At 45.5% G+C, this 16,713-nt stretch overlaps 1 protein-coding gene across 6 annotated transcripts in view; it reads left to right on the top strand.

Moving 5' to 3' along the window:
- SOX13 (SRY-box transcription factor 13) overlaps positions 1 to 16,713 on the top strand; it is an 89,443-nt gene that overhangs the window by 33,868 nt on the left and 38,862 nt on the right. For 3 of the 6 annotated variants that reach the window (XM_032785806.2, XM_075064883.1, XM_075064884.1), the window contains exon 1: positions 12,002 to 12,056. The exons of 2 other annotated variants lie outside the window; for them this stretch is intronic. The gene's annotated coding sequence lies outside the window, so the exon portion shown is untranslated. Of the gene's footprint in view, positions 1 to 10,860; positions 11,232 to 12,001; positions 12,057 to 16,713 lie in introns of those variants that run through there. One more of the 6 variants, XM_032785810.2, reaches the window with a different exon arrangement.

The raw sequence follows: 16,713 nt of genomic DNA, 5'->3' as shown, positions 1-16,713 counted from the left end.
GCTGCATACTGTAAAGCTGCCTCTGACTTCATTGAGAGCTGGCTACAAGTATTTCAGACCAAATTTTGCCTCGCACTCTAATGAGCTTCTAATCATTGGATTCTCCTCAGGCTTGGATGGGAATCTCTTGTTTTTGGAGTGCTGCTGTCATTTTAAAAAGGAGGGAAGTTGGCAGAGCCAGAGGCAGCCACTTTTGGAAAATTTTCTGTTATTTGGAAGCCGTCCCTCCCACTCCGCACTTAATCCACCTGCTCGAAGGCCATATGTCCGATCCTGGAATGGGTCCAGTCCTACACAATGGCCTTTGATCTGAATGAGTTCCACCAGCTCAGTGATAAAGATGGGATACAAATGGGACTGGATTTCCCAGGCAGAATGCGGCTGCTGCATTTTGCTCTGGCTCATGACAAAACTGTCCCAGCCATTTGGGTGGATCAGTTTAAAAAAAATAAAATAAAATAAAATGCAGGTAATGTTGTTTAATCTTGGGACTGTTGAAGTCAAGGGGTCTTAAACATGTGCTTAGAGTAAAGCATGTGCTTAAACTGTGCTCAGTCAGAGCCTGAAGCCCTCCAAATGTTGAAACTAATACCCCAGACTTTGCCCAATGCTTTTGCAGTGGTCTTAAGTAAACATTTTTTTCAAGTGGAAGCTACTTCTGTTCATCATTTGAATGTGGGGTAACTGCATTCTTTTTTGCCCCTGTTCAGTTCCTGCCACGATTGGCAGCCATGTAGCTGAAGAATGCACATTGGGAGACGTATCTGAAATTCTGCCTTTCCGTAATTTAATGCGCCATTACCATCTATGCTGGCTTTAGGCAAATGGCCATTACAAATGATGCAGTCTAGTGCAGGCCTGCACAGCATGTGACCTGGGGGCCACATGCGGCCTGCATGGGCTCACTGTGCGGCCCACGAGGGGTGAGAAGGTGGGCTCACTGTGTGGCCGACAGGGGGTAAGTAGGCAAGCAGCAGGTGAGGGAAGGGGGCTGAGGAAGCGAGCGGACGGGCAGTGGCAGGGGGTGAGTAGGCGGGCAGGCAGTGGCGGTGGGGCAGGTGAGCTGGCGGCGGAGGGGGGCTGAGGAGGCAAGCAGGTGGGCAGTGGCGGGAGGTGAGTAGGCGAGCTGGGGGGCTGAGGAGGTGAGCAGGTGGGCAGTGGCAGGGGGTGAGTAGGCGAGCAGGGGGGGTGAGGAGGCTGAGGAGGCGAGCAGGCGGGCAGTGGTGGTGGGGGGCAGGTGAGCCAGCAGCGGGGGAGGGGAGCTGAGGAGGCAAGTGGTGAGTCAGTGGCTGACCTGTTCTACTGATCTGGTCTGGCTCCCATCCCCTCTCTAAGGGTTGCAGATTTCTGGAGGTGCCTGCCTTCCACCTCTTCCTCATTCACACCTCATTCATTCAACAGGGCAATTGATTACAAAGTGGGGGGGAAGATCTTATTCTACCTCTAGCAAAAAGACAGTTTTCTTTTACCTTAATTATACTACCTTAGGGGCTCACTATAACATATTACCAAGGTTCAATACCGCTGTTTCAGCGGGGCGGCGATAGGGAAGGAGTGTTTGTTTCCGCGGGTGGGCGGTGATCGGGGGGGGAGTTGTTTCAGGGGGGCCTGGGCGGTGCTCTGGGGGGTGTTTCCACGGGGCGGGTGGCACTGGGGAGGATGTTGTGTTTCAAGGGGTGTGGGTGGCCTTGGGGGGAGTTCAGCCCTCCGCTGTTTTCTTTGGAATAATATGGCGCTCACCGCTTTATGAATGGTGCAGGCCTGGTCTAGTGCCTTTGGAGTCCAGGGCACCGCCCCCTTGCCACACCCCACAGGGTCTCTTATAGAAATGAGCGAGGTAAAATGGCTTATAATTAAAGCAGCCTTGAAAATTTGATGTGAAAATTTACTAGTCCAGGCACAAAATCTACTGGCCTGGCCTTTCATGATGATTTAGTGGTGGTGGAAAAATCCCTAATAATACTTTACTTGTCGGAAAAGGAGAAAGCAGCTGAGTTGAATTTTACACGAGTTTGTTAAAGGGATAGTGGGTAGTGCAGATTCTGAAAGTGGTTTCTGGGGGCTCTGATTCACCTTGCTCTTACCCAGGTGAAAATGCTGAGTGATTCCACTGGGCTAATGGTGAAAGTGAGAGGAGATTCAGGTCCTGTGGGGTTTTTTGTTTGTTTGTTTTTTAAAAGGTTTTCTAAATGCTTGTATTAATAGAAATGTTTCAAGAAATTAACAAAATCACTCGCTTTTGTTGTCGCACTCAGAGGCTTGCTGTGTGAAAGGGGTCACCAGTACAAACATTTGATAACCACTGAACTAGATTGACGCTTGTTACTAGTCAGTTTCGATTTCTGTCTTTTGCATGTTAGCACAGGGCTGCAACCATTTGGGTAGCAAACCTCAGGGAAGGGCAGAAATCCAAACATGCCTGTTGCCTTCCCTGAGGTTTGCTACCCAAATGGTTGCAGCCCTGTGCTAACATGCAAAAGACAGAAATCGAAACTGACTAGTAACAAGCGTCAATCTAGTTCAGTGGTTATCAAATGTTTGTACTGGTGACCCCTTTCACACAGCAAGCCTCTGAGTGCGACCCCCTTTATAAATGAAAAACACTTTTTATATATTTAATACTATTATAAATGCTGGAGGTGAAGCGGGGTTTTGGGGTGGAGGCTGACAGCTCATGGCCCCCCTATGGTAATAACCTCATGACTCCCAGTTTGAGAACCCCTGATCTAGTTAGTTTGGAGGATGTGGTGGTTAAAATGCCAGGGGCCAGTCTACCCTATCCCTTCCCCTCTGGTGGGGATGGAATTTCATGACACAAAATCTAGTGTAGACAAGACTTTTCAAACCACCTTATTAACAGCCTTAGCACCATAGTGGTCACATCTATTAATATTTAACATTTATGTCGCAGCAGTGCCTAGAGGCCAATGAGCATGAGTCCCCTTGTGCTAGGGGCTGTAAAGACAGAGAGGTAGTAGCAGGCCCTGTCTCACTGAGGTTATGCCTAGGCTTCTAAAAGAGCAGACATCAGCCCTTTTGCTTCTTGTTTGCTCCCCGCTTGTTCCAGATATCGGGGAGGTGAATGAATTCGCAGACTTCAAACTTACTGTTAAACAGCAAAAAAAGCCCAAACCAACGAAACTATGCTTGGCTTGGAAACAGTGCCCGGGGATTGGCCAACTGACTGATCCTGGCTGGGGATTTGGGGGAGTTTAATGTTTTGACCCCAGTTGGAATTGGTGAAACAGAGGCTATGTCTACACTGTGAGCCTGGGATGCGATTACCCTGCTCGTGTACACACGCTTGTGCTAGCTTTCCTTGAGCTAGCCTGAGTATAAATAGCAGCATAGCCACAGAAGCAGGGGTAGAAGCAGAGAAGGCATGGCTGAGCAGGGCCAAGTACAAACCTGTCTGAAACTTGTGGGTGTGTACTCGTCATGGCTCAGCTGTGCCTCTGCTGATGCTGTCCTGTGCTACCGCATCTACACTGCTATTTATACTCCGCTGACCTGAGAATGTGCACGTGTAGGGGACTCACACGCCTAGCTCGTGACGTAGACATAGCCAGGAAAGTCTCCTTTGGAGTGCTGCCTCTTCTTACCAGATCCTACACTCTTCAAGGCAGATGTTCTCTTTTTGCTTTTTGTGTGTGTACAGCTCCTAGCACAATGATTCCTGATCAGGGCTTTTTGGTGCTCCTGCAGTACAGAATAATGGTTAATAACCTATTTGGATTGGGCTTGGGGAGGCCTGGAATAATTTACTCTAATTCTGTGGAGTTTTGTGTGATGTTCTCAGCACTGCTGGTACATTAATCTTGGCTACATATACGCTTTTGAACCCCCGTTTGCAGATGGTGCTGGGATGCAGAGAGAGGTAGCAGCCTGTGGACTACAATATAAATCAGTGGTTCTCAACCAGAGGTATGCGTATCCCGGGAAGTACACAGAGATCTTCTGGAGGGGCACATCAACTCCTTATCTAGACATTTCCCTAGTTTTACAAAAGGCTGCATAAAAAGCACTAGTGAAGTCAGGACAAACTAATATTTCATACAGACAATGACTTGTTTATACTGCTCTGTGTACTATACACTGAAATGTAAGTACAATAGATATATTCCAGTTGATTTATTTTATAATTACATGGTAAAAATGAGAAAGGCAGCTGTTTTCCGGTACTAGTGGCTGTGACACTTTTATATTTTTATATCTGATTTTTGTAAGCAAGTAGTTTCTAAGTGAGGTGAAACTAGGGGTAGGCAAGACAAATCAGACTCCTGGAAGAGGTACAGTCGTCTGGAAAGGTTGAGAACCGCTGATATAAATAACCAGTCAGACTTGGTTCTGGAGCTGTGTGGCAGACCTGGAAGTGGAACATCCCGGGCCCAGTTCTTCCACCCCTCCTATTCCATGGGATGAAAATCACTCCCACTGAAGTCTGGGGGTGTTGCTCTCATCCTGTGGTTGGCGGGGTGGAGTCGGGGGAGAATTGAGCCAGAAAACCCCATCCATCCTTGGCTTTGGGCACTTATTAAGCATGACCTTGACGGCAGCCAGGCCCTGATCATCCAAAGACGCTCTGGCACAGTGGCACATATTTGCTCGAAATAGGAGCTGGTAGGATGTTTGCTCTGTCACAGGTTACTCTGGTGTCCAGAGGACCAGTCCCCCTCTCCAGGAAACAACAGAGCCATCAGTGTTGGGCAGAGATTCCATTTATTTAACAGAGTGGAATCAGCAGGGAGCCATGGGATGAGCCAGGTCTAGGAAGGAAGAGAAACATCTAGGTATGGGAAGAGGGGAGATGGAAGAATCAAGAGGCCAAGGTGTGGGAAGCTAAACAAAGAGCTTTGGGGTGATAAATGATCATGGGAGCCCCCCTTGTTCTCTCCTTTTGAGGTGTTTGCCCTCCCACAGTGCTATAAAGGGGCCTTAATGTCACTGAGAATCAGGCCCCTTGAGACTTATGCTATGTTGCCAACTTACACGATTTTATTGTCAGTCTGGTGATACTTGATGATTTCTAAGTCCCCAGCTCCTGGAGTCGTGATTTATGTGAGTATCTCTGCTTTAATTTATGAAATAAGTCATTTTCTAGCCATTATGGAGAAAGGCTGGAAAACATGATCCCTTGAGTCTCAAAAACAAGAGGGCAAATGAATGAAACCAAGATATGTTGTTTTTTTAAGTCAAGCTCAAGATTCTTGAATGGCCCCACTCATGATTTTTGAACGCTTGTGGTTGGCAATGCAGGAGCCCAGTGTTGTTCAATGGAATTCACCTTTCAGGGCATGAAATCTCCTGCAGGACTGGAGGAATTTGAAAGCTGCAAGCTGTATTCCTTGGCGGGAGGGAGCATTGGGAAGGTTTTGGGAAACTGCCATGGTGGGTAAGGCCATAGGTTGCAGGCAATTTCTGCAGGTGTGGAGCATTTATTACAGGCATGCTGCAATGGGATGCCAGAGTGTCTCTTTTGTTAGAATAATAGGGAGCTCTGCCCCATTATTGTACCTTGCTCTGATGGCAGGAAAGAGAGAGCCCTTGGAGCGAGAGGTTTGTACATGAGTATGCCTTAAGGCCTTGTCTATCTACCAGCAGAAGTATACACCTATAATTCTACTGATGTAGTTAGAGTGCTATTGGGCTGGGCTGTTGATGGAGGATAACAATTTGGATCTTTTAACTAGAACCTTTCGGGTGCGGATCTCAAACTGCTTCATGGACAATTTAGTCTCTCAGACCCTCTGTAAATAACACGCTGATTTTACAGGGGTAAACTGAGGCACATGGAAAGGAAGCAACTTGGCCATGGCTGCGCTGGAAGCTTGTTACAGGACCGAGACTCGAATCCAGGTCTCCTGAGTGCCAGTCCTATGTCTTTAACCACAAGCCCATGCCCTTTCTTGCCTGTATATAAGCTCTGGAGGAGACACTGAAATGATTCTTATGGCTAGAATAGGCAAGAACGCAGTGTCTTGCCTTTTATGAAGTATTACAAGAGCGCTGTGGGCTCAGCCATGTCTGCTGGTCACACTTAAAGCAGCGTGTGTGTGTATCTGTGTGTGTCCGTCCATCCGTCGTCCCATGAGAGTATGCTGGTGCTTCTCCGGGGCCAGAGAGGTGTGTGTTTTGGGGCAGGTGGCACCCTAGAGTGATTGATTGGTGGGGACAACATGGCGTGTAATAGCATGAGGCCATTAAAGGTTTACAGCCTCCTTGACAACTGGTGCTAACTGTCTTTTTGTTGTTACCTAGAAAATCCTTGAGCTAGGAGGGAGGGAAGGGCAGGAGTTTTCTCCCCAGCTCTTGATCTGCAGTGCTGGGATAGAGCTCTCCCCTCCCCAGGGCAAGAGAGCATTCTACGGCTATAGCAGCCTGTCTCAAACAAAAGGGAAAGAAACCTGGACACTGGTAGTTGATTCTTCAGCCTATTGCTGATTCTCAGTGTGTAACTGAAATGGAGGTGCAGTGTGAGCTTGGAGCAGGAGGGAATGTCTCAATGCTGTGAGCCTTAGGTTTTACATATCTCCCAGCCCTGGAAGGGCAGACACCCATTGACTCCAGTAGGCTTTGGATTAGGCCCTTGGGGCCAGTTGAAGAAGCGCTTAACACGCATGGCTGGAGCCAAATTTTCATTAGAGCACTGCACCCTGTGTGCTGAGCTCTCCTGATAACCCAGCTCTGGGTGAGCTTCCCCTGGTCCTCATTTACAGTGCAAAGCCTCGTGAAAGCCTGTGATGCCCTATGCCAAGCAGCAATGACCTAGTAAATGGGGCTGACCCCTCTCGTGGAGCTTTCAGAGTGCAGCTCTCCTGCTGTGGCCCCAATCCATTCAGGGGGTCCCAGCTCAGTGTTCTGAGCCCTCTCTCAGGCCGGACCATGCAGAGAACAGCAGGCGGCTTGGCAGCTGCGTGGAATTATGGCTGTAGCGGCCAAGTGCGAATTTGTCAGGCTGGTGTTAAATGCCTTCACTTGCTCTCATCCTCCCTGCTCCACCCTGGTTCCCTGCCCTCCCCCAAATAAACAACTGGTGTAAATATAACTCGGTGTATGTGTGTGTGCGCGTGTGTGTGTGGCAACTGTGCCTGCCCTCGGACTCCGCTGAGCCAGTCCCCAGGCACATGCCAGGCTGAGGCAGGTGTAGGCAGGGACTGCCAAGGCTCTTGGCTCAGGAGAACATGCTGCAGCACATGGGGATAAATAAGGACACACCGGGAAAATGGGGTGGCAGAGGGAACAGGTGCTTCAGGAGCCAGAGAGACACAAAGAGCCTCTTGTCTGGTGGCCACAAGTGGAGCACAAAGCAAACGCTTCTCCATGAGCCGGAGGACAGGCTGCTTGGAGCGGCTGCTTGTCACTTGAAAGTCTCTGCTGCTTTAGTGTTGCGCAGTAAATGAAACGAAACATCCTGGTCACCCCAACCTCTGAGGGCACTTTCCCAATTACCACTGGCAAGAGGGGGCCCAGCCGGAGCAGAGACAGATAAGGATTAAGGGTCCTGTTCTCAGCTGGGGCACTTGCTGCAACTCCATTGAAGTGGACAGAGCTATGTGGGTATGCAGCAGCAGAAGAGCTGGCCTTGTTGAAATCAGTGGCAAAACTCCACGCTAACTTGTATGGGGCCAGGATTTCTCCCTAGGTGTTCTTTAGCTCCTCTGATGCAAGGGGGAAGGGGCTGTGTCTTAAGTGTGAATCTGCAAGATCCATGCCTGGACAATGCTAGCATCACTGCTCCTTAAAACCCCAACACCTTTGCATCTTTGTTACATGCTCAGATGCTTAAGTGACGCCTTGGGGCTAACAAAAGACCCTTGCCCCTCTTTCCCCATCTTCCCCATGAGAGACAGTGTGAAAGTGAACGGATTCCCGCTGAGTTCAGTGCTTGCAGGGGATGGACAGGAGGCAGGGGGCCTCTGGGAATTTTCTTTGGAACCATGAAAGCAAATGCCAAGAATACATTTAAAAAATGAAGGCAGAAGGGGGTGAGCTGTAAAGGGGTGAAAGGCAGTGTTGGTGTTATCTGGGTCTGGGTTCTTGTCATGCTGCGGTGAAGAGGAACATTGTTGCGATGGCTTTAGCAGGCCTAGAAGGGATGGTGGCATGTTCTCCCCTCCTGATGTGAGATGCTCTGTTTAGAGCATCCCTGGATGGATGTGGCTGTGTCGCTGTTGCAGTGGAGCTGCAATATGTTCCTTTGCTAGGATGCACAGAGCACTAGGCTCCTTTGAAAATGTTGGCCAAAGAGGGTTAGGCTCCCAACTCCCTCTGAAATTCAGTTCCTTAGCTCTCAGCCTGGCCATGCTCTCCACGTGGATGGTTGCTCGGGTGTGGAATGCCATGGTCCACTTGAATAATTCTCCGGCGCTACCGTCCGGCTCCTTCGTGTGACGGTGGCAGGGAATTATGGAATGGATCATAAAAACACTATATAACTTAATTATTTATAGCACAGCAGCCATCACAATCTGCTAGGCACTGTATGCACCCCTAAGATAGCACACTCCCTGTCTCAAAGAGCTTCCAATCTTGGAAGCTGGTAAGCAGATCTCTGCCCCGGACGTGATGTGGATAGATCAGGTGGGGTGGGTTGAAGCTGGGGTGTCAACGCTGGCTGATAGATGCCTGTCAAGTTTGTAGGCAATAGCACAGACTGAATTTGTTCTCGTAACCATTTTAAAATGAGGTTTGAATCTGAAGGGACTTGTTTGAGCTTTTGGGCATAGGAGTGGTGAAACTGAGGTAGGGAGAGAGCACAGCCAGTGAGCATGGGCAGCTCCTGTGCAAGCCTCCCGAATACAGGGTTGGAGTCCACCTTTATTGTGGCTCTCTTATCCCCACTTCGGCTCACTTTGCAAGTAAGAAGATGGTTTTTTCCAAGTACGAACCCTGGAAGAGTAACTGGGGATCTGAGAGTTAAGCTGGGTTCTTTCATTCTCCTAAATCAACAGCAGCAATAACGATTGTGTGGGCCAAGTATTCCCAACAGTTAATCCTGCCCAACCTCTACATCCGCAGATTAGGCCCCCAGTGACACCACCAGAGTCAGTCTGGGGGACTCAGCTAATTACTTTGAATGGTGTTACAATGGTAAATGAAAGCAGGGCATAGTGCTGCAATTGGAACTTAGGTAACTAGCCTGTTAAGGCAGGAGAAGGAACACTCCAGCTTGCCCTCTGTTAGCTGCGTTGGCTCTACAGGGCTAGCAGGAATAAAGCATAGTGAAAAGGTGTTTACTTTTTGGATTGTCACTTGCTCTGGCTATGATTCCGCACGAGCGGACAGATCTGCTCTGTAGGACGGTGCCATCTTCAGACACGTTCTTCTGAGTACAACTGCGCTTGAAGCCAGCAAATCTTGGAACTTTTGCAATAAATGCCAGGGGATCTCTGATAGCTACAAGTGGTTAGAAGGGATGTTGGTATTAAGTCTCAGTGGAAAGACAGCATATCCTGCTGTACAGTGTCCCACTAACACAACCCTGGGGCATTGGTTCAATACTGAATTGAAGGGAAGAGGGCCACCTACTGAGCCATCAGCACAAGGGGCCTGATTCTCCACTCTTACCCCAGTATAAATAAGGAGTAACTCCACTGCAGTAAATGGATTTACACTCGTAACTGAGAGAGAAGTTTCTTTGGAAGCCTTTGGCAGGCTTTATTTCATTGAGAAAAGTTAAAGATTTTAACAGCGAATTGCCAAGCCACTCCTGTCACACCAGCTAAAATCTGTCGTTAAAATGTCACCGACCCACAGCAGCTGAGCTGCAGCATTATATCCTCCAAACTGAATTTGTGCACAGCCATCTCAGAACGGTGGCATTTTCTGCACACGGTAACTGTCAAGGGTGAGCTTAGCTTTCAGGGTCTCTGTCTTGCTGGTTGTGGGTAAGCTGTCTAACACTCTGCTTTTTGAATTGCAGTTTGGGAATGTTTCCAGAGCCCTTTAAACCTTCCAAGGTGCTTTGCAAACCTAGGTACTTCTGGGGACAGCAGTGGTCTGAGTGCCGTAAGGTAGGAAAAGGCGGGAGAGCATGCAGACAAATTCTCAGACATAGCCCCTGGTTTTAGGTGCCCAACTTGCGAAACCTTAGGTCTGGTTTTCAGAGGCTGCTCAGCTCTTGGGGAAAGTCTGGCTCAAGGTGTAGGACATTGGGTACCCAACAAATGGAGGTGTCAAAAAAATCAGTGGCCACTTCTGAAAAGAGTGGTCTTCCTGTCACATGAAATGGAAGACGTGAAATGTTGTGAAAAGGCTATGAGGAGATTGATGATGGAGGTCACAAACTGACTTAGTGTGGTCTCAGCTATTGTCTTGCTGGTTCATGTTTGCTGACATTGCTACCCACCACCAGTGTGTGCCTAAATTGTCCAAGAAGCTCTACATCTGCTCAAGAGGTAGAGCCAGACATGGAAGAGGAGGTGCGGTGCAGGGCTGGGGTTGTGCATTGGCAAGAAAGAGTGTGAGCTTGTGTTCAGGAAGCTTGCACAGAAGTTTCCCATGTTCAGTGGCTGTACTTTCACCATACCTCACTTTCTCCAGTTCTATTCCAAAACGCTTAAACAAGGAAAGAAGAACAGAACCTTCTCTGGAGGAGAGCACTCTCCTTGAATATGACTGATCGTTGTCAATTGGTCTTGTAAGTTATCTATGGGAGGGGGCCTGACACTGCACTCTAGACACCAGTTTAACTCCAGATAGGACAATAAAGCCCACTATCTCCTGCAGTAGAGCAAGGTTGACATGAGAGTGTTGACAGAGTCCCATAGTTCACATGTCTCAGCAGTGCCTACCGCACAAACCACAGCAGCACAGGCTGCCTTTATGCTGTGAGGAAAGAGTTCTACCAGAGAGGTGGTGCCTACTCTTTGTGGCTGCTGAAATGGCACAGGGTGTCAGGTGTTGTTCTACTGAGACCTCTCTCTGAGGTTCTCTAATGCCAGTAGCAGCAAGGAAGGAGCAGAGCTGTTTAGTGGCTTAAGAAGGGGATGTACAGTCTAACATGGGTTAACTGGAGGAAATTAAGAAAAAGAAAATTTGGGCTGCCTATCCTAATAGTGAAATCTGTTGTATTGATAATAGATGTGTAGCTCCTTTCATCTGAGCTTTGTTAAGGCCAGTTCCCAGCTGGTGTCGTTCAATGTAGAGTAGTTCCATCAACTTCAGTGGAGTTATGCAGACTTTCAACAGTAATGGATCTCATCCTTAGAACTTCACAACACCCCAGTGAGGTAGGTGAATGATATCCCCTTTGGGAAAATGAGTCACAGAGAGGGGAAGTGACTGGCCCAGGATCATGCAACACATTAGGGGCAGAGCTGGGAATAGAACCCAGAACTGCTGTGTCTCAGTTTGCTTCAACCACTGGCCCACAATGACTTTCTATGGAAAGTCTTCCAGTAGAAATGCTGGAAGGCTCATTGCTTGAGATACTTCAAAACTAGACTGGACACAAATAGCCTTGGACACACTCTTGCCTTAGCTTTATGGTCTGAATGATTTTCTAGGTCTCTTCCAGTGATAATTTCTGCAATAGATTCAGGTCATTTTAGAGTGTAACTGAAATAGCAACAGTGTTTGGTTTATAGACGTGCTGCAAACTTCACCTGATGTGGTGTCCCACACAGCCGACTACTTGCAAAAAAAAGCAATTAGAAATAGCTACCCCTCTCTGTACCTTTCTGTCCTTAAAGGTATGTGGGAAGAGATGACAATCTACCCAAGATTATTCTCTTTCCTCCAGTGCCCAGAGGAGAAGGGTCTGATGTCTTGGCCCCTTTTTCAGATAGGAAAGTATTGTTTATGAACCACTTGCGTCAAACAAGAACGTTGGTTTTTCTGGAAATGCTGAGTGTGTAGAATTGCGCACACAAAAAAATACCAAGATTGTGCTTTTAGATAAGTCTGAGGGCTGCTTTCGGGTGGGGGTACAGGAAACAGTTGACGAAAACAAGAGTGGGCAATAATAGCTTTCAATCTCCCGTTCTGCGCCTTCGTCACAGCGTGTTTTATTGTCAGAAGCCAGTCACCTTTCCGGACCTTGCCGCAACTGTTAGGTAAGTTGTTTTTGTTTGTTGTTTGTCTTTTTTTCCTTTCGGCGGCCCTGACCCACTTCAGTTCTGTGGGATGCATCTGGTATTGTTTGGTGGTTTTTTTTATTTCTTTCTTATAGATGATCAGCCAACTGTAAATTGATTAAACTTTCTGAGCGATGATGCCAGGTGAAAACGTTGGCAGAATTGCAGCTGAGGGAATATATAGGGAGGGAGAATTTTAAGTATATTAGTTTTGGGGAAGCTCAAAGGCCAGATGATGATCCCCAGCTGGCGTAAGCTGCAGTCTTTAAGGCAGGGAATGTCATTTCCTGTGTGTATGTACAGTGCCTAGCACAATGGCTCTGCCTTGGCTGAGATTCCAAGTGCTACTGCAATTTAAATATTCAGCAATAATTAGAGCTAGGGAATTTTTTTTTTCAATCTAACCATTTTTTTGTCCAAAAAATGATTTTTTTTTCAAAACCCCCAAAATTGTGTGGATTTTTTTTAACTAAAAGTTCAACAGAGAAAAAAAAAAGCTGTGTCGCTGGCTATGTATTTTCAGTTTTCCCCTCTCCTCTTCTTTTTCCTTGTAACTCCCCCACGCACACACATTTTCCTGTTTTGCAATGAGGCTGGGAATGGGGCCAGGAGGAGGACGGACATAGTGACCTGAGTTTTGAAAATTTAAAAATGTGTGTTTTATTTTTTTTCATGAAAATGTCAAATTTTTTCATACAGACTTTCAAGAACACTAACTCCCTCCCCACCAAAAAACCAAACCATTTCTGAACAAGTCTAGTTATAATCATTGACAGGAAGGGAGCTACGCCAATTTACCCAAGCTAAGCATCTGTCCCCAAGGCTTTGAAAAGAATGAGGGGCTGGGAGAGAGAAATTTACAATTGCACAGAATAGAATAGATTATTCATCTATCCATTCACATTTTAGATTGTATTATTTACTTCCATTTTTAAACATCTTCTCATTTAATAATTCCTCCTTCCTCTCAATTTCCCCCTCTCCACTTCCCCAAGTTTTTCCAGCTATGTTTGATCATGACCCTCTTTCCTTTCTGTAGTTTTTTCATCATGGGGTGGGGAGAAAAAGACAGACTCTAGAGTTACATTCCCTGATTAGCTCTTTAGCATAGGCCTTGGTAATCCCTCTAGAATTCATCCACAGCATTTTGGGGTTTTCAATTGACAATTCGTTTTGGAAGAGCATACCTAGACTTGGTGCGTTCTTCCCCTTCCCCCTCAAAGATTTATAGTGTTTCCACTAAATACAGCTAACACCATGTCCCTAAAAACTAATGCAATCTGCGCTAATTAAAGGTTAGCTTTACTATATGGCAAGGTCACACTTATAATAAATGGTTACTAAACAATTAATAGGTGTTATAAACATGTTACAGTCATGGGTAGTAAGTGTTACAGCTGGTTATATCAGTTGCGGGTATTACAGGTAGTTATCCATAGCTATAAGGAAATCATTGATCTGTTGGACGCTAGCAACTGAATAACCATATATTACAACTTCCTTATTCATGAACTAACTCTGCATAGATATACCCTTAATATAAAGAGTTATCTCTTACCAGTGTGTAAAAAAAGTTGTACATTTTTTACGTAGCCTTCCTTTGGTAAAACATCTCTGGACATTTACTAAATCCAAAGTTGTCACTTGACCGATTTGAGTGACGTCTTAAGTTCTTGTCGTTACGAAGGCATCTTCATGGCCAGAAGAAACAAGCTGATTGTTTAATCATAAAGCTAGGATTTGGAAAAGACCAATTAGTTCACCTCACTATATGCAGAGTCAGCACAGGGCTGTTCCTTGTGGTGTATTCCTCAGGGCATTGTCCAGTTTTCAATGACTCCAGTGGTGGAGTTTCATCACTTTCCTTATGAGATCATTCCACAGTTGAATATATCTTAGTGTCAGGGAGCTTTGCCTAATGTTAAACCTAAATTTTCCTCTTCTTAAAACTGGTCCATCACTCAGTTCCAGTAAAGGAAAGTCTGGGTCCCACCCCTTAAGTCAGTGAAGCTGCGCCAGTTTACACCAGTTGAAGGATCTGTGTGTGGATTTGCTTGAATTCTTCAGACAAATTTTATAAAAACATTGCACAAGTGTGACACCAAAAATAGTTTGCTTTGTGTTTGTCATCTTATGGCTCTTTTGTACAGGGAAACCTCTTGCAGCAAAGTCATTCTTGGCTACCCGGGGAAGTTAGTGCGAAATAGCTAGGGTGTGAATTTAAAGCACAATAGATATTCCTCATCACCCTCCATGTGGATGATTTTGTTCTGCGCTGCGGGCTTGATTACACAGGTCATCCAGGAAAATTAATCCGAATTAAATAGAGGTGTGAATTTAAAGTGGATTCATTAAACTACATTAAACCCCCTGTGTTGGTGCTCTTATTCAGCACTGAAGTGGCCTGAATTTGGTTTAACTTAATTCATTTTTTAAATGAATTAAACATTCCTGAGGTTCTTTGTGTAGACAAGCCCTTATTCTAAGCAGGGGCTTCCATCTTTAAATAGCATCACAGTTTCTGTATTGTCAACCCCGAAGATTCAAAAATCATGAGATTGGCTTAAACGTTGTGAGATTTTTAAAAATAATGGGCTCTTCTTATTTGCCCTCTGTTTTTTTCAGCCTTTAGGTCACACTTGCTTCATGTTTTCTAGCTTTTCTCTGCAACTACAAGGGCTAAAAACTTATTTGGAAAAAAAAAAAAGAAAGAAAGCTGAGATTCTTATGCAATGCCTTGATTCCAGCTGCTGGGGCTTTGAGGAAAAACACTGAAAATGGCAAGACTTTGATAAAATTGAAAGAGTTGTTGATACCACAGTCACTAGATCTGAGTTCTGTGTAACTGGATCCCAATGTAAGTGAAATTCACATGCTTTACTATCCAAGATACCTTGAGAGTTCACGGATTGTAAAACAGTCACGTGCTGTGTCAAGGTCTGTTTTTACTGCAATGAAAATGTGTGTGAGATGTTGGCTTTAGAAAAAATCTTGATTGTTACCACCACCTAGGACCCCAATATGTCCTCCGCTGAATGCTAGTAAAGAGCACGTGGAGTGTAAAATGGATTCTGGTTTGCATAGGCCAGCTATCTGCTCATTTAGGGTCCAGTCTGTAACATGGTGAGGGTGAAATCCGAGCCCCATTGAAATCAGTGACAAAACTCCAATTGATTTGAATGGGGCAAGGACATCGCCCTATTCATGCTGGGTATCCTCCATTGCCACTGGAAGTAGTTTCACTCTGCAGGAGGCACTCAGCACTGGGGCTGCTTGAAAATGGCAGATATTTTCCTTGAAAAGTGTGGGATGCAATGGAAAAAGATTTGGTTCATTCAAAAATTTTTTGAGGATTTTTTTGGAGAAATGACATTTTTTGCTTTGTTGTAACTTTCAATTTTGGAGGTTTTTCTCCCCTTCTCTGTGGGGGAAAAAGGGCGAGGGAGAAAGTTGCAAAGAATGAAATGCATCACCATTTTTTCAAGTCGAAACAGAACAAAAATGTTCAAATTGAATCATTTGTTGAAAATTGGGGGGAAAAATATGTTCACAAAAATGTTAAATTTCCTTCAAAGTTTTACAACAAAACAATGCTTTTCGCCAAAAAAAATATCACTTCCTTTTCACTGAAAATTTTTTGTCATTTTTTTTTTTCAATCCGATCTTAGCACCTTCCTGGAACTAGGCTTCTAAATTAGTAAATGGTGGCTTTCCAGAGGTAAAAGCAGGTAGATAGCTTATGAAGGAAAAATGCCATTTATTCTAATTTTTCTTTGTTTAAGCCCTAGTTTGTGGAATATGTGTCCTGAAAAAGAACCTTAAATGAGCTTGAAATGGATTGTGCATGTCCACAGGTTACCGTCATTGGAAGTTTTTAAGAATAGGTTAAACAAGTATCAGTCATGGATGGTCTAGGGTGTACTTAATCCTGTCTCAGTGTAGGTGGATGGAGTAGATGACCTTTTGTGGTCCCTTCCAACTCTGAATTTCCGTGATTTCTGTGTTTCCTTCCCTTCTCTTTATTCACTATTTTCTTTGTTTTAAAAAAAATAAGACTCATTGTTTTACTGAAGAAGGAATAGATTCAGTGTCACATGCACAGGTGCACGGCGGGTTGAAAAATGGTATTTCCCACAAACCAAAAAAAAAAAAAGCAGAATTTTTCAATGAAATGAGTGAACATGATGTTTTGTTTCAAACTGAAAATTTTCCTATCAACTCAAATTGGAAATGTGAGGGTTGCCACATCTGTTCTTTCCCTTTTCTCCTTCTCCCTCTGCCCCCGGCTCAGTGTAGGAAATGAAAAGGAAATAAATAGACAAGGTGGGTTAAGTAATAACTTATATTGGACCAACTTCTGTTGGTGAGAGAGACAAGCTTATTCCACATTGCACCACAGAGTGGGGGAGGAAAAGTGGGCGCAAACACTATTTGAAGTTTCAATTTGAGTAGGTAAGAGTGAGATGAAAATAATCCGCACACCTGTTAGAAAAATAAGGCTTGCATATTTTAAGACATTACTTCTTCTGTTTAAGCGCCAGATTCTGCTGTATCACAATGGCGTAAATCCAAGGGAAAAATCCTGAGCTGATGTAAGCGATCTTAGCTCCGTGCACCTATGACAATTTATACCATG

The sequence above is a fragment of the Chelonoidis abingdonii genome, chromosome 4 (genome assembly GCF_003597395.2).
Source record: "Chelonoidis abingdonii isolate Lonesome George chromosome 4, CheloAbing_2.0, whole genome shotgun sequence".
In the NCBI taxonomy this organism is placed as follows: Eukaryota; Metazoa; Chordata; order Testudines; family Testudinidae; genus Chelonoidis; species Chelonoidis abingdonii.
Note: the sequence above shows the minus strand (reverse complement) of the source record. Positions and strands in the feature narration are given on the sequence as shown.